Genomic DNA, 16,066 nt, shown 5'->3' with positions numbered 1-16,066 from the left:
AACTTTAAAAACAACCACAAAACTCCAGAATTTTTAAAATTCAGATGCCTTATACCTGCAAGACCTTAAAAAAATCTAAGTTTCTTTTGCTCCATCTAAGTCTCCTGCTGCTCCATCTTGTGTGGTCAAATCAAGCACAGCCAATGGCAAGTTCTCTAACGATTGATGAGAGGTGGGGTGTGGGTGGCTGGATTTTCTGATGATGTTACCTTGCAAGAGCAATTTCTGAAGAGCTCTCTGCCTTGTGGGAGCTGAGGTAACCCAGAGGCAGATGACTAACGCCGGAGGTGGGGACAAGGGGTGGGAAGTGAGGGGCCCAAACCCGGGGAAGAGTAGATGCAGTGGGTCCATTTACTTTGACAAATCTTTTCTTTTTAATCATCTATTATGAGACCATCTACATTGTGCCATGTGCATGATTTATTTTCAAAGGAATGATGTTTGGAGAATAGGCAGCACAAATCAGCTCCCAGCTATTAACTCTGCTTAGGAGTAGGGTAAAGCCAGAAGTAGGGGTGTGTGTGTGTGTGTGTGTGTGTGTGTGTGTGTAAATTATAGGGCTGGTACATGAGCAGGGGCAAAAATTAGCCCCAGATTCTACTACTTGGAGATTTAGAACCTCCAAGTACAGTGACTACATTTTTCTGCAGAAATCCTTACAGCTATTTGAAATTATGAACCCATAATAGGCAAATGCATGGGGCTAAGAAATACACATTCTTGGCAGAGACTGAAGATGTTATAATGTGTGCTGTAAATGGCGCTGCGTGTATGTATAAGATCAGCACGCACATACTAACTGGTCGATTATCCCCTCTAAAACCACACATAAATTCTCCTGAAAGGAATTGGAATTTCACACGCATCCAAAGAATGAACAGACTCTTAATGCGCTGTGTGTGTGTGTGAATGATGCAGTGTTAAAAACAACAACAGAATGGGTCACTAGGCTAAGAGTGCTTTCTGATGCTCAAGCGTGACCACAGAGGAACTGGGCCGATAGTTTCCTTTCTAACAGGATCATTATAATATCAGTAATAGTCGATCATATGGAGTTCTGGTCTCTGCAACAGTCACTATGCTGAGCGCTTTGCACCCAGATCCTACTTTCCTACTTACAGAAGGAAGAAAGGGGGGAGGGAAGAAGGAAGGGAGAGAGGGAGGGAGGGAGGGAGGGAGGGAGGGAGGGAGGGAGGGAGGGAGAGAGAGAGAGAGAGAGAGAGAGAGAGAGAGAGAGAGAGAGAGAGAGAGAGGAGCGAGAGAGAGAGAGAGAGAGAGAGAGAGAGAGAGAGAGAGAGAGAGAGAGAGAGATTGAAATTCAAATGGCTACTTTCCCAGGGAATGCAAGGTTGACTGCAGTGAAAAAGTTAGTTTGTCCGAGAGGCAGGCAGCGAGGGGAACTAGGTCACCCAGGTATCCAGTGGCTGGGCAGAGTCCTGGTACAATGATGTACCCTTTGTGGCCAGGCTACTTTAGACCTGCAGCCCGAATCTGGGGGATAGACATTCCTGAGTAAAGAGCACAGAACTAAGGAGCCACAGTCCAGAATCTGAGAAGAGGTAATGAAATTCCGAAAATAGAATGTTGCTGAGTCAGGTCTCCACAAATGCAGGGTCTTGGAAATTGTAAGGAAGGAAAAGAAAAGCCTTTAGTTAAACAATGGCTTTTAATGACTTCTGCAAATAGGTGAGACTCCGCGAGGTGGCTCAATCTGGAGCATCAGAATCTGTCACGAGGAATATCTGGCAAAGCAATGAAGAAAGAACAGAGTGTGGTTTTGTTTTCTATAATGTGAGCAGAAATATCATTTAGCAAATAATTCACTTTTTAGTGGTTTGTCTCTCTCCACCCCCACCTCCCTCGCAAAGCAGTTTAGGCAAAGACATCCAGGGCTCCAGGTAGACAAAAGCAAGCACTCACACACCTTTCATCTTTCCCAAAGGCCGGCAGGGACAGCCACTGGAATTTCGCCCTCTGCTTTCTCATCTGTACCACCCGGCTGGTGAGCTCAATTTCTGAGTCGCTGGAAGCTGGCTGAAAACTGAGTTAGGAGATGATTTGCAAAATGGGCACAGACATACCTCACATCAGAACTAAACCAAAAGTAGGAGGCATTTTCCTTCCCCCCAAGGATCATTCTATATTCTGCAAGGGTCAAGGCAAGAGGCCTGAGAGGGACATAAACTCAGGTGAGATTCTGATCTACTAGTATTCATGAAGGCCCAGATTCCCAAGGGCTACAAACAGACAAATAACAGGTGGGCTTTTCTGTTCAAGCGGCTTGTATTTATTGTAAGTTTGTAAGAGGACAGAGAAACCCTGAGATTACAAAGATGGATATGAATTCCCTTATGCAAACTCAGGCCTTGGAGTGGCGTCCTTGGGCCTGTTGGGCACATCTCCCAGCCTAACCATGGCACAGGGTTTACTGAGCTCTCCAACCCTTTTCTCTGTTCCTGTCCACTCACCACCCCGGACAACACATATGACTTGGCCCACACCATACAGAGGGTGGTATAATGAAGGAAGAATTCTCACCCTTGACCATGAACCATGAGATCATGAGCAAGTCAGGTGGCTCTCATAGATGTTGAAATATAGAACCATCCAGAAGGAGGGTTATAGCGGGGAGGGGGAAGGAAGAGGGAGGATGAAGAAGGCAGAGGATCAAATACATGATGATGAAAGGACTAGATATAATAGAGTATACTGATGTTGTGTTACAAAGTTGTACACCTGAAATGTATTGTATATAATAATGTTATTAACCAATGTTACCCCAATAAATTTAATTTTAAAAAGGAACAAAGATGAATGCACACCTCTGAGACATCTTAATACCTGATTTTAGTGCCGTGATAATCCTTTGTGCTGGTAGTTGCATTTTTACGACAATGCTTTAAGTGGCTCCAAAAGCAATTTCCTAAAATGCCACAGGAAAGAGATATGGGGCAATGAATAAAAATCACCCCAGTTTGGTTGTGACTAAAATACATAGTTTTAATCATTGGTATCAAGTGGTTTAGCTCTTTCTAAATTCTTACTGTTTAAGGCTAACATCGACAAGATGACATCCTCTGAAACACACCAGAACTCAGCTAACCCAGACACACCAGAAGGGAACTGGATAGAGGGGATGAATATTTGCTGCAATTGATTCTCCAGTCCATTCCCCCTTAACCCAATGTGTTTCCTCTTGCTCCCACACGAGCCTTTATGCTCAGGGGATACTGCTTCCTGAACATGACAAACAGGTCCCCTCTCCCCAAATGATCTCCAGGAACCTCACTGTCCAATCAGGTGAGGTGGAGACTATGGGCCCTGGAATCTAGGCCCTGCCACCTCATGACAACCGTGTCTCCTTAAGCAAATTAACCTTCCAAGCCTCAGTTCTTCATTGGTTCACTTTCCTGTGGCCTTCTGTGGAAGGGAAAGCATGGGGTGGGGTGGGGGACAGAGGCAGCAGGGAAAGTGCAGAGAGGGAGTGGTGATAAGAGGTGGATGAGGCGGGAGGGAAGCCCACCGGAAGCCCTGTTCTTGCAGGAATCTTCCTGCAATGGCCCTAGTATATATATAAAAGGCTAATATGCTAAGTGTCCTCCCAACCATTTGACTAGTTGCTATGATGCACATTGACACTAGGGGGCAGACACTCAATGCAGGAGCTTTCGTGACACACTGGTCATTTACAATGCTGTGAGCATTAGTGGGTGCATCACACCGAGAAGGGCCTGCCATGTAGCAGTTGCTGAACTGCTGTCAGTATTCCTCCCATGTGCTCTTCCTGAGGTTCGCTTGCAGTCCCCCATCATGTTAACTATGGGCACACAACCTCTCTTTTCTTCTTACGGCCCTATATTACATCCCCCAGAACTTTGGTATAAGGCTGGTGTATGTGTTATAAGCATCATCTTCTTCCCAACCAGACTTGCAGATCCCTGAGGTCAAGACCATGACTCAGGCTTCCTCTGATCACCTGCAGAACTTGGCTCAGCGCTGCAATCACGGTGGGAGCTCTACCCATCTTGTGCCCTCTGTGGGATGCCCTCGCTGCACACACACAAAAGCAGCAACGATTCTTTGTGACAGTTGTTTCCAGGTCCATCTGCAATTCTTCAGCAGCTGTGGCTTGCTGCCTACAAACACGCTGATGATGGTCCACACTCAGCCTGTGGCTGCTGTAGGACAGCATTCTGAGCTCCAATAGGGCAGGCTGCCAGGGCAGGGGCCAGTATTTCTAAGAAGGTCTCTCCTCTCTCCCCCGCCGCCCTGATTCAGGAGTGGAACACGGATGTGCATACACAGGGGAAGCTCAGGAATATCTAGTTCAGGCAGCTCAAGGGGGCCTCTTCAACACCCGTAGGGTTGATTTCTCCCCACCGACTATAACCCCTCTGTCCACAGGGCTGCTTACCCATCACTCTCCATTTGCTGAGAAGCGATTGGCCCAAGGGAGAGCTTTGTTCTCCAGAGGAAAGTCAGCCCATTTCTCTGGGATAAAGAAAAGCTTTAAGGCCCTCAAGGTCAGCAGGACACACCGAGGACCTGCAGAGTCTGCCTGACTGAGCCTGGGTTCCAGACCCTGCCCTTTGGAGGACCTTGCAGATAGGCAGTGACTGAGAGGGGGAGCTGAGAGGGCTCAAGGCCATGGTGTTGCAAGCTATGGTCAACCTTGCTACTCACACACGCCAGTCAACCTAGAGCGCCCTCCCGACACCCTACACCCCACCCCCAAGTCAAAGGACCAACACTTCCTCTGTGATGTTTATGTTCTTTCATCAAAGCTGCCCCTACTGCTATTGTAACTGTTCTCTTCTCCTATAAAAGTCACCCTCCCACCCCCACTCCATGCCCAGAATGTGAGCACCATCCTGCATGTCCTTCTTCTTGTTCTCCCCATCTCCCACCACATAGCCCAACGCCCAGGGCCCAGCACATAGTAGCAACTCAAGAAACACTGGTTTAATAAATGAATGTCAACTATATGATTCATTTTCCAGAGAGTTCAATGCAAAAATTGTTTCTCCTACTATTAATCCTTAAACAATTAAGTAATTTTATTCTTTGAAGCATCTTGCAAGCAAAAATAATAATAATAATAATAATAATAATCAGCAAGCTTAGTAGAATGCTATCAATTTGCCTGTATTAAAAAAAAAATTCAAGGGCTGCTTTCATCATAAAAATAAATAAATAAATAAATAACTGGATAAAAACCAAGGGTATTGTTTAAACAAATGACTGGAAACAATCAAAATATCCCTCTATAAGGGGCTGCTTAGATTCGTCAAGGTATAGCCATCCCATGGAATCGATGCAGCCAACACAAATAAGCAAAAAGGAATGATATTCCTTATTGTCAGACAGTCAGGTAAATCCAAGATATATATTTGTGGCAGAAAATGTAATATGTATTATATGCTTCCATGTGGATAAACAAAATTAACAATATACATGCACATGTATGTTTGCACACATACATTCCTGCACATGGATCCAATATCTTTAAACTGAAGGGACCAGGCACAGTGGTCACCTGGGGGGAGGGAGGGGGGACTAAGAGATGGGGTGACAGAAAGTTGTTTCGCTGTGAATACCCTTTTGTACCTTTTGAATTTTAAACCATGTAAGTATTGACCTATTCGGGAAAAATTAAATTAAAAATTCAAAGCAAACAATGTGTGGCAAAGTAATAAAAATCTAGTTTCAGAAAACAGAAAAAGAAATCCTCTTTCAAAAAATGGTTCAAGGCAGCGGGTTGAGTCATCTGTTAACTGTGTAGGAGACGAACAGCAAGGAGGTCCCCTACGCAGCCGAGAGGACAGTGCAGCAGCGCTGTGGGCCCTGGTTTCAGCTCCTGGCTCCTCGCTGCTGTCCTGGGGGATGTTAGCGAGTGGTGGGGCCTCTCTGACCCTCAGTCTCTTCATTCGTGAATGGAAGTGTTTGGACCAGCTTTGGAGCTCGCAGGCTCTTTCCTGTATGAAGATGACAGTCCTCGGCCCGTGGTTGAGTGCCAACCTATGAACCAGGAGGTCATGGTTCAAATTCCCGTTGCAGGCTTGAGCCCCAAGGTGGGTCATGCAGGAGTCAGCCGATCAATGGTTCTCTCTCATCATTGATGTTTCTATCTCTCTCTCCCTCTCCCTTCCTCTCTGAAATCAATAATATGTATATACATTTTAAAGTGACAGTCTTCAGGTAGACACAGCTAGTTCCTTTGTGACAATCTAATTTAAAAAGAAGACACTCCTTGAAAAGGAGTGTTTCCTTCCTTCCCCCTTCCCCAGAAGTCTGTGGCAAGAAGATAAAAAGCCTCAAATCCCTCCTCACCAGAGCGCAATAAAACCAGAGCCTCTGACTTCAGAGCTTAAAATACATTGGCGGACACACCCTTCCCTCCAAACACACCTGCTGCTTCTCCCTCCCTCTCCCACATCCTCTCTGGACAGGCCAAGTGCCCATTGATGACAGGGCTGAAATATTTCCTTTTTGGTTCTAATATTTCCTGAGAGCCCCTCCCGGCTCTTGTGGCTTCCACTCAGAGCCATCTGGGATGACCCAGGAACAAGCGGAAGTTCCAGGATTTAAAAACAATGAAATATGTCACTTTTTAAAAATAATAGTTAATATCTGCCTCCCTCACTCCCCAAATGTACTCTTCAGTAAAGGCAACTTCACAGGGTGACGGGTACCGTCCGTTCTTAGAGAAGCGTGCACGTCTCTCGAAATTGTACTGACAGAACTTTCTAAAGAGCAGCTTCCATACGTGGGGCCCAGCAGTCCCCTCTGCTGCCCAAACTTTCTCTCCAGCACCACCTCCACCCACTCCAAACTTAGGAAGTGGCTGGATTCGGTTTCCACGTCTTTAACTCAGGAATTGGCGAATATCAGAGCTAGAATAGCTCTCAGAGATGATCCAGCCTCATCTTGCAGATAGGAAACTGAGGCCCATAAAAGTGGGATGCACCTCTCACTGGGCAAGGACAAATCCGGTTCCTACAGCCCTTTTCTTCTTCCCGTCTTATCCTTGGTGATCTCTCCCCTCTCTCTCCCCAGACCAGGAATAGAAATTCACAAAACACAGGAATGGCAGTGGCTTGCCGGGAGGGACCCTCATTGCCAGTATCTGTGCTGGGTGCTTTGTGTATAATAATATCCATGCATCACATTTTCCCAACCACCCTGTGAAGTTGGCGTTCACCATTTTCTAGATGACGAAACTGGAGCTTAAAGAGGTTGAGTAACATGCCCAAAGTGACCCCCAAAAAGTGGCCATGCCATAGGAATCAGGTCTGATCAGCTCCCAAACACGTGCTCTTCCACATCCCTTAAAAATTGTTTGATGCCTCAGTTTCCTAATCTGCAGAATGGGGATGTTATCTGCCTAGAAGCAGGGTGGGGCCCTGTGATCCCCAAGAGCCCATCTTACCCAGGACTGGGTTCTGGAATCCTAGAAGCTATTGTTTGAAGGGTCTTGGTCTCTTGCCATTTCCTGGCTGGGCTGCACCCATTCCTGCTAGGCTGGCAACCTGTTTTTTCTCTCTTAACCCCAAGGCTTCCCATGGCCCACTCCTCCTGCCTGGGTAGCCTCTAGTGCCTATATCAAGACCCCACCAAAATTTCACCTCCACCAAAAACCATTAAACTGTTCAGTCAGAGAACTGCTTTCCATGCTGCCCCCTTCCCGCTCTGCTTCCCAGAATGTGATGATCTGTCCCTTCACCCCCAGAACCCCATGCCCCCTCCCCAGCCAAATGCAATCCCAAAAGAGGCCTTCACATCAGAGGGGTCAATCAGGATCTCACCTCCCATGGGAAGGAGTCTGTATTTCATTCATCAGCATCAGGCATTCTTTTAAACCCTGGACACGGAAGTGACAGCCACTGAGTCCCTGGTCTCCTGAAGGAGCCAAGACTGTCCCCAAACAGTGACGCGCTAAACATGAATCCATATCTCTGGAGAATCTCCTGCTGCTCTTGTATGTGGGTCAAGAAATAATTAATTAATGGGCCTTAGGGTTTTGTTTTTTAGTAACGGTTAAAGTATGATACAATGTTTGAAGGAACACTACACATCCATTAAAATATGTTTCTAAAGAACGTTATCATGTCACTGATAAGTGTGACAGAATGCTCAGGGAGGGGACCGCTTACAGTACCATATACCCATGATGGAGAGGTGAGGAGTGAGAAGTACAATGCTGAGCACATCCTGATGTGCTGGGGGTGGGGAGGGCTGTTTTCTTAATTCAAACTACAGAAGGTAAGGCTGGCTGAATCTCGGCTGGTGAGATGTGGAAAACACATTCTCTTCCAAATATCAATGATTCATGGTAAGAATGTCTCAGACTCCCAAGAGAAAAAAAAAAAAAAAAACCAAAAAAAACCCTTTTTGTTTATAATTAAAAGATGGTACAGGTTTTTAAAGTTTTAGAAAATGATGCGTAATCCTAATTATAGTTACATGTGTGTATATGCACGTGTATACATGTGTTGGTGGATAAGGAAGGGAAAAAAAGACTGAAAGGAAGTACACCAAAATTAGGATGTTGCAGCTGTTTTGTTTGTTTGTTTGTTTTTGTTTTAATTTTACACCTTTCCATATTTTCCAAATTTTCTATCATGACTCTGATTGCTTTTACAATAATAAAAAAAAAAAAAAGCAGTAAACTGAATGCTAATAGTTTTTTAATTTCCTCATGAATCTGTTTTTACAGGCACCATTTCAGTGGGGTTTGGAAATCAGCAGGGTGTGAAACACAAATGAAATTCCCCATTCCTGCAGGGCTGAGTGTGCCCCTTGGCCCCGGAGAGAAACCCTCCCTGCATCCATGCTGGCAGCCAGCTGTCCACAGCTGTGCTGAGGAGGCTGCGAATGAATGGAGCTGGTGGAAAAACACAACATTCCTGACTCTCCAAGGATGGCATTCTGCTTGGAACTCTTGCCCACCAAAGAAGTAAATAAACAGAGAGAGAGAGAGAGAGAGAGAGAGAGAGAGAGAGAGAGAGAGAGAGAGAGAGACCAAGCAAACACACTAGGGAAACTAGTTCTAGAGGTGGGTCAGCTGCCAGAGCTCCCAGCTCCTAATATCACACCTGAAAGAAGACCCCTCTGCCCAAGCCACCAGTCTTGTTGAATCTGGTCCAAGGCAGCTTGCCCGGCTCTCCGGGGCTGTACCTCTTGAATGCCACCTTCCCTCCCTGCCACATATTGGAGTGTGTATGAACAGGCTTTGTTCCTGCCTCTAGACTGAAGAAATCTGAGAACAGGGTCCCTGGCTGACTCATTTTCATCCCCCCCATCCCCCAGCACTCATTGGCATATTCACTCGCCAACTATTTCCTTGGGCAGTGCTGCATGCCAGGCACTGTTCTAGATATACTCATGGAGCGTGCATTCTAGTGGAAGACACAGTCATAAACACAAACAGCATCAAGGCTTTCCCCCAGATGGAGTTGGGTGCCACAAAGAGTATACTGCAGGTTCCAGTGGAGACCCAGAAGACAAGGAGGAGCCAGCAGGGAAGAGCTGAGGGAAGGGAAGTCTGCACACGGACAGCCAAAGGGACATACATGAGCTTGGTGTGTTTAAAGAATAAAAGGATCTGGGTGGGTGGGAGCACAGGAGTGTAAGGGGGTCAGAGAGGCAGGCAGGGGCCAGTCCCAGAGTGTCCACAGGAGGGCACGCAAAGGAGTGGCCTACCTGCCTTCCTACAGGAAACTCACTCTGCCTGCTCTGTGAGGCTGGACTGTACAGTGACAGACAGCCCACAGAGAAGAACGCCATCCCTGCCCACTGGATCGATGGCCCAGTGTTCCCTGCATCTCTAGTGGTGTGGAGTGGCCAATCAGCTTGTCCCAGGGCTCTCAAAACACCTATGGAATCCCACCTCTTCTCATCCACAATCCGCTTCTATGTCCTTGCCCTCCAGACACCCTCTTCCCAGTGCCAAGGAGTGCAGCTGACGGCAACGATGAAACAAACCTGACTGCTATCCACCCACCCACCTGTTCTCTGCCCTGGGCACTTATTCAACAAACATTTTCCATGTCCCCGCCTTGTGCTGGGTGCTGAGGGTGTGGCCATGAGCAACACACAAGCCCTGCCCTTAAAAGTGCCTGCAGGCAAGCCTGTGCCAGGCTCACCAGGAGCTGCCCAGCGCCCACCTCTCCATGAAGGACTGCCTGCTGAAATCTTCTCCCCCTGGTAGGACCTGCTGTGAGCTTCTGAAATGGCTCTGACCAGTGGATGAATTCACTCCAAGGAGCTAACAGAGAGACAAGCTCAGTGCCTTGCCTGCTTCCTCTGCCCGCTCCCTCCACTGACCCAGGGAGAAACTATGCCCAGTCTCAACTGGAGGGGTGGGAGGTGCTATTTATTCAAAGACAAAGGAGGACTTTGGTGTTGGTCTGAAAGGTGGGGGGGGAGGGGCCCACAGGGACTAGTCTGGGGCAGGTGTGGGGAAGGAGGGAAAGAGCTCTGGGTGCAGGCCTCAAACCTCAACCAGCACCCACAGAAGTGCCATGCCGCATCAGAGAAACTTCCCAACATGTAGCTTTCCTCCTGCCTAAAAATCATTGTTGTCATTATTCAGAGCAGCGATGAGCCCCCCTTCGCAGGTTCTTAAGTTCTGCTCTGTGAGATTTCTGGGGTGTCCCTCGCTATGTGCAAATGGGGGGGGGGGTGGTCAGTGCCTGAGAAAAGTGCACACACTAACTCTAGGAAATCCTCGAATCCTAAGTCCACCAGAGCAGCGGAGGTTCCAGGAGCCCTGCAGGCCCCTCCCCACCGGTCACCCCAGTACCTTCCATGCACTTGGATGGCAGGTTTTTCCCAGTGAGGCACAGCACCCTGGGGAGAAATCAGCACCAAGGATGGACCCAGACCCTTGAGTGGCTTCTTCCCCGGAGGGGAGGAGGGGTTATAAATAGCCTGCACTCCTTCAGCCCTACACAGGCACAGATCCCACACCCCCGCCCCAGCCTCAGCCAGCTGGTCCCTCCTCGCCCAAGTTCCCACAGCCTGCAGTGAGAGGGAGGAGAACTACTCACCCACAGCAGGGGGGGAGGGGCGAGGAACAAAGTTCTTCAGGCCCCCATGGGAGTGACTGGCCTCCCATGAACTGTAACTGCAAGCCCGCCACCCATCTTTACCCCCTTGTACTGCGGCGCTGAAAGGGGCGTTATTTTCAGGAGGGAGCCCTCTTACGCCCTGGTCTATTTTGACACCCCAAGCTGCACTGAACTGAATGACATTATAGAAATCATACACTCTTCCTCTCCTTGCCTCAGTTTCCCCATCTGTAAGATGGGCAAATAGCTGAACTGTGAACCACGGAGGAGAGTGGCATGCATTGGAAGTGAAAGGCACTGTCAAAAGGTCACATGGGCTATCTGTATGACACCAGGTCGTGGTTTCTCTTATGGGAACTACAGGGACACTGATTCTTAGCTGCTCATGAAAGCAGAATTACACTCAAGCGACACTGCATGCCTTGGATTCTTGATACTACATGTCCTTGAAAGCAGGAAAACATACAAAATATCCTCTCTCACAAGACATTTCTGACTAACACAGACTGACACACATCGCACCCCAACTTTTTTTTTTTTAATTTAATATGACATTATAGACTGAAGAATACGCATTGCCCTCGAATCAACAATCCCTCTGCTTATTATTCAAATCTTTCCCATCTCTACATCCTAGTAGAAACGTATGATTAAGATTCAAGTGGCCAACTCCCAGGTCTTTTTCATTAAGACACTTTGTTTGGCTCAATAAAATACAGCATGAAAAAAAAAAAAAAAAAAAAAAAAAACATTTGCTGAAAACCCACTCATTGATGTCTTAATAGCTGTGTCAAATACTCATAACAACATGTATTCCAAAACTCTCAGATAATTGCTCATCTTTCTCATTTGGTATCCACAACAGCACGGCATTTGTGTCCAAGTGTAATTGATGCAGAATTTGGGCTCTCTTTCAAAAATATCTGTAAAACCTAATTACCAGGAAAACAGAGTTCTGGCATGCTACGGAAAGTGGGTGCTTCAGAATGAGACGAGCTGCAAAGCCATTTTGGCCAATCAAGCCGCATTCTGTTACAAAAGGAGTTGGGGTGAGGAGGGAGCAGGAAAAGTTGGGATAGTGTCTGGCTGGAATCTGCAGTGACAGTCAGTCCTGATTTTTTTTTTAAGTCAAGGGCAGAAGACTGGAAATACACCCCATTTGCTGGCACCCATGGTCATAGAAAGTACCAGATAACAAGCCCTTGATGAGTCTGGGAGAGGGGGTGGCATTTCTGACCTCAGGCCCTTGGGCCTTGGTGATGGGGCTCTCCCCACCCTGACTGGAAGGCTGGTGTCAATTCCAGTCTCTCTGGGCCTCTAACACTGTGATGGGTTGCTTTCCTTCTTTGGGCCTGGAGTTTGCTCATCTGTAAAATGAGCTCTCCTGATTCCTAGGCTCTCTTTCAGCTTCAAAACTCTGTGGCCCTGCCAAAATCGGTTTGGTTCAGTGAATGGAGCATCGGCCTGTGGACTGAAGGGTCCCAGGTTCGATTCCGGTCAAGGGCATGTACCTTGGTTGCGGGCACATCCCCAGTGAGGGGTGTGCAGGAGACAGCTGATCGATGTTTCCCTCTCATCCATATTTCTAGCTCTCTATCCCTCTCCCTTCCTCTCTGTAAAAAATCAATAAAATATAGCTGTGACCGGTTTGGCTCAGTGGATAGAGCGTGGGCCTACAGACTGAAGTGTCCCGGGTTCGATTCCCGATAAGGGCATGTACCTTGGTTACGGGCACATCCCCAGTGGGGGGGTGTGCAGGAGACAGCTGATCGATGTTTCGACGTTTCTAACTCTCTGTCCCTCTCAATTCCTCTCTGTGTAAAATCAATAAAATATATATTTTTTAAATCAATAAAATATATATTAAAAAAAAAAAAACTCTGTGGCTTTCTTTAAAGAAAGGACACACTTCTGCTCAGGTATTTGTAGGGCTGTGTGGGGGGAACAGGGAGAGGGAGCAGGACCAGCCAGAATGAGAGGCTGTTTCCAGCTCTCAGGAGTTCCGTGCCAACTTGCAACAACTGGGTATCAGACCCACTTCGGAGAAAATGATTTCTTTCAGCCCAGGACGGACCTACCGGGGTGGCTGTAACCTCCCTACCCTGGATTCGTCAGCGCGGCCAAAGAGGAACGGGGCCAAACCACAGGACTTCTCTGAACCTCTCTCTCGGAGCTGACCACAGCATATCTTCCTCTTCTGGGGGTCTTCCCTTTCTTCCCCCTCCCTCTTCTTTCCGTCCCGGTGCCCCCAGAAAACCCAGCCCCAGCCTTGTGAATTGTCTGGCGAAGCTCCATGGGCAGGCAGCACACACCACCTCTCACAGGCTCCCCTCCGCCCTGGCCCCTCGCCGCCCAGGCTTGGGTACCATCCTACGCGGCTGTGAGAGATGCCGCCGCTCAGCTTCCCTTGGGCTCCTCCCGGCCCCTTCCGAATGAAATCAGACAGCCAACCCCAATAACAAAGGAGCACAGCGGCCAGAGACGATTCGCTTTCAAAGGAGCAGGAGGATGCGCACGCCCCGAGCGAGGACGCTGGCGCGGTCCCTAGGAAGAGACCCCGTGCCATCCTGAACTGAGCGGACCACGGTCTGGCCTCGGCTCCTCTTTCCCCGACATGCAGGAGCCATGTGCGTGCGCCCAGTTCCCTCAACTTCCCAACTGGATAGCGGCCTGGGTCTTGGGGCCCCGCTAGGGCGTCACCTCTGGGCCGGGCAGCCAGGAAGACCCTGAGCCACCACATCGTGGGATGCGGGATCCCAGACTGCCTGCTCCTTTCCTCATCTTGAAGATAAGACAATATGAGGTGCGGGTGCCCGAGTCTCAGGAAACCGTCCCTCTCCAAAAACGCTCCCGCGCCTTCCGGACAGATGTGCGGTAAAACTTTCAGCAGAAACCACCTGTGGCTGCCTTCGGGCCCGCCCGGCCCGGCCCAGGAGGCGCCGCCCCGCCGGGGCCGCCCGCGCCGCAGAAGTTCCCTTCCAGCCCCGCGCGCCACTTCGCTCCGGGCCGCGGTGCCAGCCAGGAGGCGCGCCGGCTAGCTCTCCGCTGGCTCTCCCCCTCCTCCCGCTCTCCTTCCTCCCGCCTCCTCCCGTGGCATGGCTGCCACACGGAGCTCCCCCTGAATAGCCACCGCAGCCCCCCGCCTCCGGCCCGGCGCGCCGGGGCGCCCCTGCCCCCGCCGGTGCCCCGGGCGCGCGATCAGCCGGCCTCCTAGCAACAGCCCCCGGCATCGCTCTCCGGCCTCGGCGGCGCACAGCTACCTCTCTGGAGCCCCGCGACCCCCCGACCCGCCTCCGCAGCCAAGGTGCGAGGGAGACCGCAGCCCTCACAGCCGGTGCCCGAGCCCTGCGCGCGGAGCCAACTCACCTCTGCGCGCCGCCAGGGCCACCGCGCGCCGCCCGCACTGGGCGCCGGGCCGCGGTCCTCGCGTCCTCCCTCGCCGCCGCCGCCGTCGCCGCGGTCCGTCCCGGTGCGCGGGGGAGCAGCGCGGCCGCGGCTGTCAGAGTCTCGTGGCGGGGCTGCGCCGGCGGGTGTGGGACCGAGCGGCTCCCGGCAGCTCCTCCCTCCCCGCGCCGCGCCCCCGCCCTCCCGGGCCCCGCCCCCGCCGCCGCTGTCAGCCCCGCGCCCCGCGCCCGGCGTCCCCGCGGCCCGCGCCACCCGCTCGGGGGGCGCACGGGGCTCAAGGGCCCGGATGTCTGTGGTCGCCGCTCCCTCGCGCCCGCCCCTTCCCCTGCGCTCCCTCCTCGCCCGCCACACATGCACTTGCTGCGGCTCCACCTCGCGGGCTCCGTTTAATTTCTGTTTTGACAGTGGCCGGCGGTGGGCGGCGCTGCGGGGGGCTCCCCGGGCCCGCGGGGGCGGCGGGCGGCTGGCTGGACGCGGCGCGGGGGCGGGCGGAGTGGGGGGCCAGGCAGAGCCACCCACCGCTCAGGGCTCCGCGTCTTTTTCCTTTCTTTCCTTTTTTCTCTTTGCCTCCTCCAGGATTTAAAGGGACAGCCCTGGCCCAGGCGAGGGGCCAGGCGGCCTCCGTTTCTCTGGTCTCCAGACGCCCTCTGCGGCCCGGCCGGACCCGCCGGCACCCGGAGCGCCGGCTCCAAGCCGCCGGGTATTTTTAGGTTCACACCCGGCCCGGGGCAGCCAGCGGAGAAGCGGAGGGCGCACGGCTATTTTTACAGGGTCTGATTGGGAGAGGACCTAAAACAACCCAGCAACTGCTCTTCCACGCGAAAGTAGGAAGCAAGGAGTAGGGGAGAGAAGTTTCCCAAATGCCAACGCAATTCCAGCGAGCCCAGAGAGATCCCTCTCCGCCTCGAGAAACCGCGGGCTTGCGGCACTCTAGGGCGCCCAGATTCCTGCGGGCAACCCCGCCTTAGAGGTCACTCGGACGCAGGGTCCCCTCCCCCAACTTCGCGGGTGGGAGTCCCCCGCACCCCGCACCTGCGCCCGGACCTCGGGTGCACCCCTAGGCAGCCCCGAAGGCGGCCTTCCGAAGCATCCAATCCCCCAGCCACGCAGCCAAGGGGCGGGCCCTGCGAGGGTTTGGCTCCGCCCCTCACCGCCAAGCCGGGTCCCCCGACCCTTTAGGCTGGAAAGTCTGGGTGGAAGGACAGTGTAAAAGGCGCTTCCAAGGGAAGAGGAGGATTTTTTAGGCTTGGGGGGGGGGGGGAGGGGGAGAGGGGGAGTTATCGTGAGCGAGACAACGCTGGGGAGACGTTCTGGCCACCAGCCGGCCAGGGCACTCAGGAGCTGGTTTATCCTTCCACCTGTGCGCTCCCAGACACACACACAGGGGAACTTTTGCCCTTCTTAACAGGACAACTGTACCTGGCTGTCAGCGAAGCTCTCCGGGCCCCTCCCTCAGACACAGGAAATGTGCAGTCCTCACACTCCTACAGGGCCTGCCCCCACCTGAGCAGAGAGATGCCCAGGATAGTGGAGAAATCGAATCCCTCCTTCCTGGTCCCATACTGGCTACAGACTAATAAAAACGCAGT

The 16,066-nt window shown here is 51.2% G+C and overlaps 1 protein-coding gene across 3 annotated transcripts in view; it reads right to left on the bottom strand.

Moving 5' to 3' along the window:
* ZBTB7C (zinc finger and BTB domain containing 7C) overlaps window positions 1–15,023 on the bottom strand; it is a 255,881-nt gene extending 240,858 nt beyond the window's left edge. For 2 of the 3 annotated variants that reach the window (XM_084887408.1, XM_084887406.1), the window contains exon 1: window positions 14,439–14,637. The gene's annotated coding sequence lies outside the window, so the exon portion shown is untranslated. Of the gene's footprint in view, window positions 1–14,438; window positions 14,638–14,996 lie in introns of those variants that run through there. The other variant, XM_084887407.1, reaches the window with a different exon arrangement.
* Window positions 15,024–16,066: the final 1,043 nt, after the last annotated feature.

This window comes from Pipistrellus hanaki, assembly GCF_964339955.1.
Source record: "Pipistrellus hanaki genome assembly, chromosome: 6".
Classification (NCBI taxonomy): Eukaryota; Metazoa; Chordata; class Mammalia; order Chiroptera; family Vespertilionidae; genus Pipistrellus; species Pipistrellus hanaki.
This window is presented reverse-complemented; position numbering and strand designations above follow the sequence as displayed.